The following is a 13,169-nucleotide window of genomic DNA, read 5'->3' on the forward strand; positions in this document are numbered from 1 at the left end:
CCCAAAGCCATGCCCCCAATGTTCCACCTGTCTTCAATTACCACTCAGGTGATTAATTCACTAATTGGGTTAAGGCTCTCACAACCCAATCATTTCCCCTCTGAATCCTCTCACATTGTCTCACATGTGAGCTTTTGGGAGACACCTCATATCCAAACCATAACAAGTATCAAGGGAACTATTTCAAGGGAAGGAAATGTTCATAGTAGGGAATAAGTTTGCAACTAATCTCTCATTGAAAGCTTGAGTTAATTCTGTTTAATATACAAATTTGGAAGTTTAATTATGAACCTATTTTTGTATAAAATATACAATTTTTCCCTTTTTTTAGTAACTACTTATCTTCATTTTTCATATGGAACAGCCAAAAGTCCAGTCTTTAAAGGCATGCTACACAGAACATCTTGATATACAAAGGATAGAATGATTCAAATTATATTCAGGCCAACCTATTGGGAAACTAGACCAGAGCTGGCCAAGATCAAGCTGGTTGTCAAAGAAAAGTGTTTACACTTTGAAAACTTACTCTGTGGATTAAAAAATCCCAGTTCATGTCACTAAGAAACCAAGTAAAAAATATTGCATATGGAGCTCACCAATTGTGCTGAGGTCTTCCATCAGAACATGAAGGTAGAGTTAAGTGTAAGGGTTAAAATCTTTTGATATTTTAAAAATAAATTACTTAGTAATAAGAAATTAGACATACCACACTCTTCCATTTGGTATAAAATCAAATTGACAATGAAGACTATTTAAAAGAAATTCTCAATGTAAATAGGGAAGTAGTGGTAACACTTTATACTACAGCAAACTTCCTGCATTCCCAATTAGTAACATTGCTATTCCCCCATGATATATATTCATGTGGGAAAACTTGTTGAGCTTTTGCCAGGGACAGGAGATGAAAAACATCATGTCCTGATCAGCTAATTAAGCTCAGTGAACATTCTTGGAATGGCCCCATAAACTCTAGCTATTGTTTTGTTAAACATATGAAAAATGCAGGATTCCTCAGTCTTTAGCCCTAGTTTCTGCTCAAAATCTTAAAGATGGGTACAGTCTCATTGTGACCCTTCTCAGTGCTTAAGTGAGTGCTAATCATCAAAGTTTGGAATGACATCATAAGAGTAACTCTTGTAGCCTTTGGATACATAGTGGGCCATATTCTGATGGTAAAATCCTGGCAGGAACACCAGAATGCCAATGATCAGGACAGGAACTGCTTGGTCTGACCCCACTTTGCTGATGTAGCCTGATAGCAGGACAGAGCCTGAAATAATGGGAAAGGCACCAATCAAAAACAGCACAGAGGCAAGTGCAATGACCTTGTAAGGAATCTTAGGAGGTTTTTCTTAAACTGAAGGTCAATATAGCCATTGTCTGTGCTGGATAGCCTTGAGTTTTTACTTTACTACTGGGGATTCCAGTAGCTAGGTTACCCTGACACAACTATAGTACTATTTTCCTGCCCATTTCCAGTCATTTTCCACATGGAGAAGAACTGTTGCAAATTTAGACCAAAATCAAACAAAACTAGTTTCTGGAAAGCAGCCAACCATTTCAAACCCAGAACTATGCTGTGCTTGCTTCAGGCAATAGCCCTGGCTCATGACAAAGAGGGCATGTTGCTCCCACCCTGCCTCAGGCATGTATTACCAGAGCATTCTACCAAGCTGCCTTCTTGCAGGGAACTTGCCCACAACTAGTGGCCTAGAGGTCCCAGGCTGCATGGCATAGCCAGCCTTACTGATACTCCTAAAACATGCAATTCTACTATAAAAGTTATAAATAATTATTTTGTTGACAAAACACTAAAACAGTATGTTCTGGTTTGGCCCTCCTGCAAAAATAAGCATAAGAAGAATAAAACTTTCCTATGTGCTATTGTATTGCAACATCCATTAAAATTAGGATGTCAATAATAGTACTAATAATTTGCTTTACTGTCCAGAACAGAGTTCTGTTTTCAGCTTGTCTTAAGAATAGTTGCCAAGAACAATAGCCTCCTCCTCTCAAATAAAACTAATTTATTATTCAAATGCCAAAGGCTAGATCTTGTGAATTTTCTATAGAATCACAAAGCAAATATGAAGTACCAGGTTTATTATTACCAGGTTTAGTTGTGATAGACAAAAGTGATTAAATGTATCCTAGAGAGAAACCTTTATAAAAGTGTATGATTCTATAAAGAATCATTAGAAACTGTGAGTGGAAAATTTCCAGAATGTTAGCAGTATTATAGAATATTTTGAAGCAATTCTTGAGAAATAGTAAAATCTGGGGCAGACTGCATTGCAGTTAATTGCCTATTGTCAGAACAGCATGAGAACTATATTTGAGTAGGGATTTCAGCTACCAAATACACTCTACTGTGAGATCTCTTTATTCCTGAAAAATGAAAGTACAGTACTATGGTGCTGACATTAATGAGGCACTTTTCTTAGACCTAGTGGGGGATGCAGTATGCTGTTAGACCAATATATTTTCTAGAGTCTTATCAAGTTTTTATTTTCTGTCAGTATGACAAGCTGGGAAGGGGCAGAATATGCTACAGATTGAGGCATACATATTTGCCATTTATTGAAAAGTAGATTTCTTCTGTAGCATTCCCCCCTTCCCAATAAAGAGCCATACACTATATTTCTTCCATCAATAATATTTTAGAGTGTTTCGTACCTAACAAGGCTCAGCACAACAGGAAAATTGTTGTTCATCTGAATTTTTTGTCTATTGGAATAAACATGAGTGAAGTTTTCACTTACATTAACGTTACATATTTGAAGTTTTAGATTTGTTTGATGATTTCATAAGCAAAGTTGTTAACCACAAACCCATTGTTTGTCTTAGATAAATAATACACACACAGAGCATAAAAGTACTCAAAAAGTACTCAGCAGGGTTAGTTGTTCAGATATCTTGCACAAGTATTTAGCTTTTTGTAATTTCAATGTGTAAGTTTTAAAGAAAGAAATATAGAGAGATTTATGTGTTTGAAATATAAATGATATACCTGGATTAAGATGTATCTGTATATTATTAAATATTCAATGAATTGACTGGTAAGTGATATCTAATTGTATAGCCTGAAATGTAACTTATTTAAGACTATAGTTTTGTACAGAGCAGTGCACGCTAAGGTATAACTCTGTGTCCCCTTTAATGACTAAAACTGTGTCTAGAAATTTCATCTGTCTTAAAAATACATGTCAGGCTCTTTGTGCTGGTAATTTCCCCTCTGCTATACTATATTTATTATTTCTCAATATATGATGTGTTTAATACTTAAATATGAACTTATGATATCCTGGTTACTTATAACAGTGGGGAATCCTGTTTATCACTCCAATGATTTGGGGTTTGCAGTTCATGATCAGTTCTTCATTTCATGATTTTTGTAGTTGACATGAAGTTAGTTATGTGGAAAATATAAAAATAAAAGTGGTTTCACTGAAAAAAAAGAAATATTAAAAACTTCCTGCTTTCTAAGAATATTTTATTAATATGAAATATAACATAATAGAAAATATATTTTTCACAACTGAGACATGTTTTTCAGCTTTTTAAAAATATTTCCACAAGTGTATTTATTCATAACATTATGAGGTGTACTCTGATACACTGATTTATTGAAATTTATAACACATGGAAATGTATGGCATACTGTTATTTTTTTGACATATCATACATTTGAATCAGATGGGATATAATTTTTGAGTAAAATGGACAGATAAAATTTATATAAATTCAAAGTTTCTTATGTGATTTATATATATAAATGAGGGTGGAGCCCCTATGACATAATTACCTTCTACTATGTATGTAATGTGAAATGTATGTAATGTGAAATGATCGCTACAACCAAACTATTAACATATTATTATCTCAGGTGGTTGCTTTTTGGTTGAAAATATTTATGATCTTCACTTTTAGAAAACTTGAAGTGTATGATACATTATTAACTATTGTTACCATGCTGAATATTACTCTCCAGAACTGGCCTCCAGAACTTATTCATCTTAAAACTGTAAGTTTTTGTCCTTCAACTAACATCTACCCATTCTCTTCACCCCTCACCCTGAAAACTAGGATTCTGCACATTATGAGTTCAACTTTTAAAATTTCATATATAAATGGGATCATATAGTACTTATCTTTCTGTGACTAGCTGATTTCAATTAGCATAATGTCTTCTAGGTTCATCCATGTTGTTGCAAATAGCACATTTTCCATCTCTTCCCAGACTGAATAAATATCCCACTGTGTGTGTGTGTGTGTGTGTGTGTGTGGGTGGGTGTGTGACATTTTCTCTAACCGTTCTTCTGTCGATGGACAATTAAGTTGATTCCATGCCTTGGCTTTTATAAATAATACTGGATAAATAAGGGAAGGCAGATATCTCTTCAAAATAGAGATTTTATTCCCTTTGGATAAAATACAATATACAATGAGTAGTGGGATTGTTGGATTATGTGGCTTCAAAAAATTCCATTCCCTCTGATAATTAATTTATAAGAGTTCCTTCTTCTACATTCTGACCAATACCTGTCATCTTTTGACTTTTGATTAATAACCACCCTAACAGGTTTGTGGTTATATCTTGTGGTTGTGATTTGCATTTTCCTGATGATTAATGATGTTAAGAAACTTTTTATCTGCCTGTTGGCCATTTATGTGACTTTCTAGGCAAACTGTCTATTCAAGTCTAGATAGTTACATAAATAGGATTATGATGATGATGATGATGATGATGATGATGATGATGATGATGATTTGCTAGTGAGGTGTATGAGATCCTTATGTTTTGAATATTAACATCTATTATGGTTTGTCTCCCAGAGTTTCATGTGCTGGAAGCTTGGTTCCCAGTGTGGCAGTGTTGAGATGGTGGGCACTTTAAGAAGTGGGACATAGTAGAAAGTAATTATGTCATAGGGGCTCCACCCTCATGCATAGATTAATGCTGTGCCATGGGTTGGTTGGAGATTTCTTCCCCAAGGGCATATATATTGTAAGCTTGCTCATCAGTCACAATGTTAAGAGGTAGTGGGACCTTTAAGATATGGGGCATAGTGGGAGGTCCTTAGCTCATTGGAATCATACCCTTGGGATGGATTAAGATACTTCTTATGAGGCTCCAGAAAGTCCCCAGTATATAACTGGCTTTCTATCTTACCATATGACCTTTCCCTCTTTCACAAGTTTTCACCATTGTGATGCTATCTGTCATGAGGCCTTCACCAGAATCGAGACAATATCAATACCATGCCCTTGATCCTCCAGAATTTTAAGCTAAATAAACTTATTTTCTTTAGAAGTTATCCAGCCTCTAGTGTTTTATTATTTAGACGAATACATGCTGTCTTATGAGAGTGGGTCAGGTCTGGTAGGAGTGGATTAATTCACATGAAAGCAGATTGCTATGAAAAGAGTGATCCTAGCCTGTCCCCAGTCTCTAATTTCCATGTAAACTCTTCCACATGTGGTCCTGCCATTTTGATGCCATCTGCCATGAGGTCTACATCAGACCCAAGAAGATGTCTTGCTCTAACTCTTTATAAAATTCCCATCTTCAGACATTTTGTTACAGTAACACAAAATGAACTAAGATGCCTCTTATCAGATATATAATCTGCAAATATTTCTCCCATTTCCTAGATTGCCTTATCATTTTGTTGATTCCTTTTCTCAATCCAGCAAAGCCAATTTGAGTCAAGATCTTCACATTTGTTTCCCCTAGGATAGTGCCCTGAAATGCTCAAGTTAGTGTGCCTTCTCCCAATCTTGCAAAGTCAGCTGGCTGACTGTATTGCACACTTATACTCACAGCCCACAGATGTGTACTTGCAGAGCTAATCTGGTGGAGAGCATAAAGCACACAGTGTGTTTGGAATGTTTTGTGGTCCACATGGAGGTGTGTTCTGCAGGGGAAGCATCCCAAGCAGCTCAGAGGCAATCATCCTGATGGAATCTGCAGAGTGATTACTAGATTTTTTTTTGGCTACTTTTCCCTGTTCCCATCCTCTTCCAACTATTCAGCTGTGCCAATTACCTCAGTATTAGGTGGGATGAGGAAGAGCTGGGCCTCTTGGCTGTGTTTCACACTCAATATGCTCTGATTGTGGGAAAATGTTTTCTTTCTTGTGATTTACTGTCAGTGAATTGCCAAACAAACCAAAAACCAATTAGGTATAACACATGATGCCTGTAATTTCTATTTTCTGCACTTGTAGCTTGACATTTTAGTAAACATAAGCTTACTCTCTGATGAACCAGGTTTAATTTAAATTATTTCTGTCTTCTAGAAGCTTACTGATATTGACTTTCTACTTGTCTAAGGACTGGAATTAAACATGTGCTTTTATGCCAAGGTTCATTTCATCAGCTCCTGAAGGAGCACTTACTGTGCAATTGTAACATTTTTTATTAAGTCTTCTAGGAATTACCCCATAGATTGAAATTAAGAATAGCCAAAGAGAAAGTGTCTCAGTCTATTTATGCTGCTATAACAAAATTTATAAAGAACAGAAATTTATTTCTTACTGTTCTATAGACTAGAAAATCCAAGATCAAGCTACTGGCATTCAGTTTCTGGTAAGGGCCGTTTTGCTGCATCATCACCTAGGGGAAGAATAGAAGAGCAAAAAGGGACCTAGCTAGTCTCCTTGAACCCTTTTATAAGGCACTAAAGGTTCCACCTCTTAATATTATTGCATTAGGAATCAAGTTTTAATAAGTTTTGGAGGGGACATAAATATACAAACCATAGCATTCTTCCCTTGGCTCCCTCCAAATTCATTTCTCACAAAATGCATTCATTCAGTGCCAATATCCCAAAAAGTCTCAATTCATTCCAGCATCAACTTTGAAGTCAAATTCTGAAGTATAATCTAAATATTAATTAAATCATTTATGTATGAGGCTTAAGGTGTGATTCATCCTGAGGCATTTTTTTTCCTCACTGTTGAGTCTGTAGAATCAAACAAGTTAGGTGTTTCCAAAATACAATAGTGGGAAAAGCATAAGGGAGACATAGGTGAGAAGAAAGGGACAATGGGTCCCAAGTAAGACCCAAAACCAACAAGGTAAATATTAAATCTTGAAGCTTGAGACTAACTTCATGTCCTGCCTTCTGGACACACAGGACAGGGGTTGGGTGCACATGGCTCCAGGTGGGCCTGTACCCATGATTTTGCTGGGTCCAGCGCATGAACACTTTTCATGTGTTGGAATCAGATACTGGAAGCTCTCCCAGGCTGGTGTTCCATGCCAGTAGCTCCACAGGTATGGGATTTTGCTAGGTAGTCCATCCACTACAACTCCACTAGGCATTGCACTTGTGGGAACTCTCTGAAGTGGTCTTGACCTTCAGCTCTGCTGAGCATTTCCCTAGTGGAGACTCTCTACAGTGGTCCTGACCCTATGGCTCCACCTGGGCATTTCCATAGTGGAGTCTTTCTGCAGCAGTCCTGCTCCACTTGGAAATCTTTGTCTAAGTCCCAAGGCTCTCCAGGACATTCTTTGAAACTAGGATGAGATAACCATACATCCACAGATTGTGCACTCTGCATGATTATATCATGTGGATGCTGCCAAGCTTTAACCCTTGTGCTCTCTGGAGCTTGGGCCCAAATGAGTCACAGCTATCTGATCTCTCACAAGAAATACTCTTAATGCCCCATTTATAGCAATGTAGGCTTTTCTAGCATGCACCTCCAAACTCTTTAAATCTCTACCCATTACCTAGTTTCAAAGCTACTTCCATACTTTCAGGAATTTGTTATAGCAATGCCCTACTTTTCAGTACCAATTTCTGTCTCAGTCTGTGTCTGATGCTATAACAAAAATGCCTTAGGTTGGGTAGTTTATAAAGAATAGAAATTTATTTCTCACAGTTTGGGATATTGTGAGGTCCAAGATCAAGACAACAGCATTTAGTGTCTTGTGAGGTCCTTTTTCTTGTACTCTCACATAGGTGAAGAGTAGAAGGACAAAAGAAGAACCAACTAGTTCTCTTGAGCCCTTTCATACAGCACTAATTCTATCCATGAAGGCTGAGCCCTTGTGGCCTAATCACCTCTTAAAGACTCCAACTCTTAGTACTGTTGCATTGGGGATTGTCAACATGAAATTTGGAGGGGACACAAACATTCAACCCATAAGAGACAATAATCTTCATTGGAAATTCTATAAGTGTCCCCACTTTGCCTAAGTGGACTTGTAATCAGTGACATTCTATTTAGTATGAGCGGAATGTCTTTGTGACTATATTTGCATTTTTGAGATGAAGAACAGAATGTCTCATTCACTACTGAGAGATAAGGATTTCAGAGTTCAAAGCACGGAGGACATTGGGAAAGTCAAACTTTTTATAATTTTTTTATTTGTTTTAATTAGTTACACATGACAGTACAATGATCTTGACATATCATACATTTGAATCAGATGGGATATAATTTCTCATTTCTCTGGGAAAGTCAAACTTTAATCAGGTTTAGCTTCATGTCTAGCCAGGTATACTTAGGAGCAGAAGTACGACTCACAGCCTAGTCAACTCCACTCAGGATTTTTTTTTTTATTTGAGGCATCAAAAAAGTACAGATGGTACATCCCTTTGTGTCACAGATGAATGATTTGTTGAGGGCAGGCTAATTTATGTAGTTTCAGTGGCCCCTCCTTGCCCCCACTCTCAATAGTATCCTTATGCTACTTAGAACTGAACACCACAATCTGAACCTTATTTCTGGCCAAAACTCATCATGTTCATTGATTTAGTCTTGTAGCAATTTATCCTCCTTACATCATTCAAACTTCAATACCAGGTAGAAGACTGCCACTAGTGTTGCCCTGCACATAGATAAATATCTCACTCTGCACCAAAGTCTGACTCATAGAGTTACAGCCACTGCTCTCTTTTTTTAAAAAAAAAAAAATATTTTTTTAGTGTTGATAGACCTTTATTTTATTTATTTATATGCAGTACTGAGAATTGAACCCAGTGCCTCAAGTGCACTACGGCTGAGCCCCAGCCCCAGCAGACACTGATGCCACCGCTGCCTTTGTACTGATACTCTTGGTAATCCACTCATATTTCTTTTTAGTGGTCCTGTTTAGTTATATATAACATTAGGATTTATTTTGACATAGTCCAATTTTTATCAAGTTAGTTTTGTTAGTTTATGTCTCACTAGGAATTTACCCATTTTTAGGTTACCTTACTAGTTGGTAAACAATTGTTTATAATCTTCCATTAAAATCCCCTTTTTCCCCTGTATATTCTACAGTCATATTTCCAGTTTCAATTTTGATTTAGTAATTTGAATCTTCTCTCATTTTTTCTTGACAAGTCTAGTCAAAGATTTATGAATTTTGTTATCTTTTCAAAGAACCAATTTTTTGTTTCTTTGATTCTCTCCATTACGTTTTTTATTCTCTATTTTATTTTCACTCTAATCATTGTTTTTTTCCCTTATAGTACTTAACTTGCTTTCCTTTTTCAGTTACTTAAGGTATAAATTTATGTTATTAATTTAGAATAATTCTTCTTTTCTAATTTAAGCATTTATGACTATAAATTTCTCTCTGAACACTCTTTTTACTCCATCCCATGGGTTTTATTTGGTTTTCATCTTTATTTATTTCAAAGTATTTTCTAATTTTACTAGTAATATCATTTTTTTGATTCATTAGTTTTTTAAGGATGTGTTATTCTGTATTTGTATATATTTGTGAATTTTTCCATTATTTTCTATTAAGGATTTCCAGTTTTATTCCATTATACTCAGAGAATATACCTTGTATGATTTCAATATTTAAACACATTCTATGCTGAGTAAAAGTGGCAAAAGTGGACGCACTTTTTTTGTTCTAGATTGTGGAAAACTTTCAGTTTTTCCAATTTCTTATTACATTAGCTGTTAGCATACTATAAATGGCTTTTTCATGTTGAGGCAGATTCTTTGTATATCTTACTTGTTCAGTATTTTTACCATAAATTGATGTTGAATTTTATCAAATGCCTTTTCTCCATCTATTGAGGTGATCATTTGTTGTGTCCTTCATTCTATTGATGTATATACATTTACTGACTTATATAAGTTGAACTATCCTTGCACCCCTGGGATGAATTCACATGATAATGGTGAATAATCTTTTCAATGAGCTGTTGGATTTGGTTTATTAGTATTTTTGTTGAGAATTTTATGTCTATGTTCATTAAGGATATTTTCCTTCAGTTTTTGTTTCTTGTTTTGTCCTTGTCTGGTTTTAGTATAAAGGTAATGCTGGTCTTACAGGATGTATTTGAAACAATTGACACCTCTCCGTTTTTTTTTTTTTCCAGTTTCTTGAAGCAGGTAATTGGTTATTTGAAATCATTCTACTTGTTTGTTGTAGATGCAGATTGTTATAAACCACCTTCTTAGTACTGGGTTTGTTGTACTGTTGTAGGACAGATGAGGCTGGATATGGAGAAATTAGCAGATTTATTGGCTACAGCCAGGTCCAGCAGGGGGTGGGTGGATGTTCATCACAATCAATCAATCCCTCTGAACCCTGAGTTCAGAAAGTTTTAGAACTTTATACCCAGTGTGTAGGGGGAGGAGCTCAGAGGTTTACAATCTGCAGAAGTCCACATAAAAGTAGGGTTTTTTCCTATTGTTCTGGGCAACCAACTCAGGTCAGGTTTTACAATAACCCCAAGGATGATCTCTGAATCAGTGCCTGTGAGGAGAGTTCCCCTCTACTTTTCCCACCAGCTATTTTCCCTGGACCTAATTCACCATTTACTCTCATCTTTTGAATTGTAAAGCACTTTCCCTAGGATCTAACTATTGTCCTTTGAAATGGAAATACCTCTGTGAAGGCCTTGAGTTAGTCTTTCTTATTGCACTCTGCTTCTGCAAACATACCCCCCCACACAACTCTCTTACAGAAATTCTTGCTGACAGTCTAAGAACAATTATGGTGAGGGTCTCTGGAAACTTAATTAAGATTTTCTATGGAGGAGGGGGTGCCACTACAGTATCCTATAGGTTTTGGCATGCTATGTTTGCAATGTTCTTTGGTTTCAAGAAATTTAAAAATTTTATTCTTGGTTTCTTCTTTATTTCATTGGTTATTCAAGACCAAATTTTAGACTTTTTAATGTATTTTAGATTTTTCCAAATTTTAAAATTATTTATTTCTTGTTTTATTTCAATGTGGTCAAATCATATTCCATGATTTGAATTTTTTTAAATTGATTGAGTCTTGTTTTGTGGCCTATCATATGATCTATCATAGATAATATTCCTACCATATGGTCTATCATAGATAATACCCCATGTGCTAATGAGAAGAATAAGCATTTTACAGCTATTGATTAAAATGCTAGTTAGATGTTTATAATTCCATTTGGTCTACTATGTAATTTAACTTTGCTGTTTCTTTGTTGATTTTGCTGTCTGGATGACCTGTCCATTGCTGAATGTAGGATGTTAAAAGTCCCCCTACTATTATTGTACTGAAGTCTATATATCCCTTTAGATTTAAAAATATTTGCTTTATATATACATATAGGATGCTTATATATTTAGAATTTTTATTTCCTCTTGTTGAATTGACCACTTCACCATTATATAAGGAACTTCCTTGTCTTCTTTTTACTGCTTTTGATTTAAGGTATATTTTAATTGGTATATATAGGGCTACTCCTGCTTTCTTTTGGTTTTACTTTTACATGAAATGTTCCTATTCCTTTCTTCACTTTCAGTCAAATGTGTGTCCTTAGAGGTAAAATGAATTTCTTATAAACAGTTTACACTTGGTTCTTATTTTTATCTATTCCATCACTCTATATCTTTAAATTGGGAAATTTAATCCATTTACATTTATGACATTTATTGATAGGTAAAGTCTTACCACCATCATTTTGTAACTTTTTACTAATTTTATTATAGAATTTTATTCCTTCCTTCCTTCCTTCCTTCTTCCTCTTTCAGTGCCTCTCTTTGTGCTTAAATGACTTACTTTAGAAGTTTTTATTTCTTGTTTATTATTTTTGGTATGTCTATTATACATTGTTTGCTTTGTGGTCACTTTGAGGATTACATAAACATCTTTTGATTATAACACTATATTTTTAAATGATAGCAACTCATCATGACTGAAATAATAACAAAAGAAACAAAAGAAATAGAATATATTCATGAAAAATTTTACACATGCCCTCTATTCCTTCCCACAGTTTGAATTTTAAATGTTTTATTGTACATGTTTATATATTGTCTCTCTTCATTTGTTAATGCAGTTATTTTAATTGTTTTCTTTTAATTCTTCATACTAAAGAAATGAATGGTTTGCAATATTTGAGCATTCTGAAATTGAATAGTCTTACCAGTGAGCATTAGATCTTCTGATATTTTCTTTTTACTCATTAACATATCTTTCAGTTTCAAAAACTTCCTTTAGCATTTCTTGTAGGATAGTCCTGGTGGTGACAAATACTCTCAGTTCTGTTTGCCTGAAAATATCTTTATCTCTTCTTTACTTGTGAAGGATGGTATTACTGGGTACTGTATGCTTGGTTGGCAGTTTTCCTTCAGTACTGTGAAAATCTCATGTCATTCTCTCCTGTAAGGATATTGCTGAGAAGACTGCCACCCTACTGTCTTATTTCTTTTCCCCTACAGCCCTGTGGATCTTCTCTTTGTTTCATGTTGAGAGCTTAATTTTAATGTGCCTTGGGGGTAGGCTTAGTTAATTTAAATTTGGCTGATTACCTTTGACCTTCCCATCCTCATCATTTGTATCCCTCTTTAGGTTTGGAAAAATTTCCAATTATTATCAGTTTAATCAAGCTTTCTACCCCTTTGGCATTCTCAAGAACTTTGAATCCTAACAATCCAAATATATGTTCTTTTAATGCTGTCCTCAAAGCTCTGTAAGCTTTCTTCATTCCTCTGCATTTTTATTTTATTTTTATTATTTTATTTTCCTCCTCTAACTGTATTTTCAAAAAACATGTCTTGAGAACACTAATTCTTTCTTCTGTAAGACCTTCTTGGCAATTGATACTTTCTATCATGTTTTTAATTTTGCTTAGTGTATTTTCAGGTCAAGTTATTTTTGTTTAACATTTTTTAATTGCTTCCATCTTTCTGTTAATTTTCTTTGTCAGAGTATTGGATTAT

The 13,169-nt window shown here is 35.1% G+C and overlaps 1 pseudogene; it reads right to left on the bottom strand.

Annotated features, from left to right (window-relative positions):
- Window positions 1-1,094: 1,094 nt before the first annotated feature.
- LOC124075656 (transmembrane protein 230-like) overlaps window positions 1,095-13,169 on the bottom strand; it is a 52,796-nt pseudogene continuing 40,721 nt past the window's right edge.

The sequence above is a fragment of the Marmota monax genome, unplaced genomic scaffold (assembly GCF_021218885.2).
Source record: "Marmota monax isolate L192 unplaced genomic scaffold, Marmota_monax_Labrador192_F-V1.1 WCK01_AAM20220418_F8-fsc00206, whole genome shotgun sequence".
NCBI lineage: Eukaryota > Metazoa > Chordata > Mammalia > Rodentia > Sciuridae > Marmota > Marmota monax.